Source organism: Amblyomma maculatum, chromosome 9 (genome assembly GCF_055883805.1).
Source record: "Amblyomma maculatum isolate TAMU_Amacu chromosome 9, ASM5588380v1, whole genome shotgun sequence".
NCBI classification, from domain to species: Eukaryota; Metazoa; Arthropoda; class Arachnida; order Ixodida; family Ixodidae; genus Amblyomma; species Amblyomma maculatum.
This window is the reverse complement of record NC_139352.1, coordinates 46,998,413-47,001,627: the sequence shown is the minus strand read 5'-3', so window position 1 is coordinate 47,001,627 and position 3,215 is coordinate 46,998,413. Positions and strand designations below refer to the sequence as shown.

The following is a 3,215-nucleotide window of genomic DNA, read 5'->3' as shown; positions in this document are numbered from 1 at the left end:
ACATTTGTTAAATCATGTCTCGAAAGCATCGTTAAAAATTCACAAAAAAATAAACGCACGTTAGAACTCTGTCTCTCGCTGATCTCACCATTTTACTGGTGCATGCGGGGCGAAATAAAAATTGAAAAAGAAAATCAACGCAAATGTATAGCTCAAACAAAAAGGGCACCAGATGTGTTCGCACCTAAACACACTCGCTTTATCAACCTCTGTATGTTGGATGGTTGTCTGTGTTATGGTCGCACGAATTTCCTTTTTCTTGGAAAGCGACCGACGCTTGGCTTGTCGACTCAGGCTATGGACACGCCGTAGTGGAGGGTTCCGGAAATTTCTATCACCTGTTCTTTAGCATGCACCGACGTCGAACAACACTTCCTATTAACATTCTGGTATAAACATGTCCTTTGCCGCCTAAGCTCATCTGCCTTCTTCGAACCTTCAAGCAGATCAATTAAGGGGAAATGAGGGTGCTCGTTATAATACATGAAGGAAAGAAGCCAACAGTCGGCGAGGCCAAGGAAAGCGTTGGGGATGGTACTTTATGTATTTTTTTTTTAATGTTTACTTGGATAATCACAGAAATTAGTAATGTAATCTGTTTAGGGGAAAGATAATTAAACACAAAGTAGAAGGAAAAACAACGTGCCGATGGTGGGAACCGAACCCACGACCTCCGAATATCGCGTCCGGTGCTCTACCAACTGAGCTACATCGGCCGCTGTCCCCCCTGCTACTTGCTTGGGTATTTATGTTGTCTGTATACGAACCTTGAGAGTGTTCACCAGCGCCACCCTCAGCCAAAGCGGCGGACGTGGAACGTCCTTTGTTACCGCCAGCGTCACGTAGAACGTGATCAAGAGCGAGGGCGAAAGCTGTGCTAGAACCCTCTTACGCTACCTATGGCTTCAAGACTGCCAGAACCGAGACCCCCGTAAGCTACAAGCAGATCAATTAAGGGGAAATGAGGGTGCTCGTTATAATACATGAAGGAAAGAAGCCAACAGTCGGCGAGGCCAAGGAAAGCGTTGGGGATGGTACTTTGTCTTTTTTTTTAATGTTTACTTGGATAATCACAGAAATTAGTAATGTAATCTGTTTAGGGGAAAAATAATTAAACACAAAGTAGAAGGAAAAACAACGTGCCGATGGTGGGAACCGAACCCACGACCTCCGAATATCGCGTCCGGTGGTAGATAACCGTGCTTTAACGTTACCTTCTGTGTAGCGTTCTATGTAGTTATTATCGTACCGCGCTGAAGTTTTTGCGCGCATAATGTATTTAGCCGTACTTAAATAGGCTGGCCTAGATTCAAAGGCGACATCCGAAATTTGAAGGGCAGGGAAGAAAGAAAACTTTCGTTGCATGATGTTGTCAGCCGACTGCGTGCCATTTTTCAATAGATTGTTTTCGCGCATTGGTGGTTATATTTAGTTATACATAATGCTATCTTCTAAAGAAATCTAAAAAAAAGAGGGTGGGGGGAGGGGGGGGGGTGAACACCGCCTGCGTGCCATTTTTCTAGGGGCAGTGGATTGTTGTCGCGTATTAGGAGTTACATTTAGTCACATAAATAAATGCTAGAATCCAAGCCCACCTATGAGTTTTGTTCCTCGTGCACAAGACCTTAAATGGGGAATTGTTTGTACCCCTTTCAGACTGAAAGATTTAGCGTCAACTGTCCTATGCGATATTATAGGCGCCAAGCGTTATTTACGGCAATGGTTCCGCAGCAAGATTCAAGGCAAGTATGAAGTCACCCACGAATGCCATAAATGAAAAAAATAAAAATAAAACATGACTAAAACGGCGGAGTGCAGATTTAAGGCTCGGAGGCGCACGGCGACACGTGAATAATGCAATTTATGGTCGAAAGGTTAACCACTCTCTTACATGTTTCACTATTTCCGAGATGAACACACGTGGACGAGGAACCAGTAAAAAAAGAAAAATACTAAGTCCAAAAGTGCTACACTCGAAGGCTGTTGCTGTGACCTAGAGTAATATATTATTGCGACAAGCGACTACGTGACTAGTTTAATACAAGAAACAATGAATAGCATTTTTAAAGGAAAACTTAGGAAAGGGAAGTTTTTACTTTGGTCACGAGCACATTATTTATTTTTTTTTTTTTTTGCTTTGATTGTTTACGTTGCATGTCTCGTACACCGCGTGTGCACATTCTGTACGGGCCCAATGCGAATAGGAATAGACCGCAGCTTTAATTCGAGCCTAAATGCCTTTAAAAATTCTTCGTGTAGCAACCGATATTTCATTAGAAGCATAGTTCATTCGATTCGAGTGACATTAAATTTGGTAGTACAACAGTGGTGTACGGCGTACGATTAAATACGGCGTGCCATCAGTAATGTCTGCCCACTTAGGTCGGATGTCCAAGGCTTAGAAGTTTCCGAAAAATAAAAGAAGGTCACAATAATAGCTATGCCTAACCAAGATGTCTTGAGTATTACAACGTATTCTACTCTACCTCTGGTCTGCGAAGCCTTTAAAAACGCGCAGATGTGCGCCTTAGCTATTGCGCAGACGTATATGTTACTGTAGAAGAACGGCTGATTGGGGTGAGTTGGTGAACCGTGATGGACAGTAATATACGTGCGCAAAAAGACGAGACAAAGAGGAGAAGTGGACAACGACGGCGCAGAACTGACAACTGATTTAATCGAAGAACGGAAAAGCATATATATGTACACACACTTGTTGTACCCACATGCACATAGTCAAAATTTATAAAAATATGTTACTAACAGAGTAAATGTCATAGCATCTGGCCTTATGCGTCGCTACTTCAGCTATCAGTCGACACATGTGCGGCTTTTGATCTGCCATTGTAACGAATGCCGTTTATTTGTATCCATGGCGTCAGGCTTCAAAGTTTGAAAACATTTGCACCGCGCGTACAGCTTTCTAGAATCGGTTGTAACGGTCTGGTATAGCACGCAGCCTTTACCCGTGCCTTTCTCATTCATTTACAACTCCGTCTCTGCTGAGGCTCGCCCCACCAAGAGCACAACGAATACTCGTGCGAAATTGAGGAGAACGAACCACCGCCGAAAATCCCACGGAAGGCGCGCATCCGACTGCATGCACTTGGCAGCCATATCCCACCCCATATGGTCAGTCGCTCCGCATGCATTCACTGACAGAGCCGGTGATTACAGCAGCAGGCCGTGAAAATTTCCCATGCATTACTTGCTTG

General features: G+C 43.8%; 1 non-coding gene across 1 annotated transcript; it reads right to left on the bottom strand.

Annotated features, from left to right (window-relative positions):
* Positions 1 to 643: 643 nt before the first annotated feature.
* TRNAS-CGA (transfer RNA serine (anticodon CGA)) lies at positions 644 to 716 on the bottom strand. Its single transcript has one exon. It is a non-coding gene; the product is annotated as a tRNA-Ser (tRNA).
* Between the last annotated feature and the right edge of the window lie 2,499 nt (positions 717 to 3,215).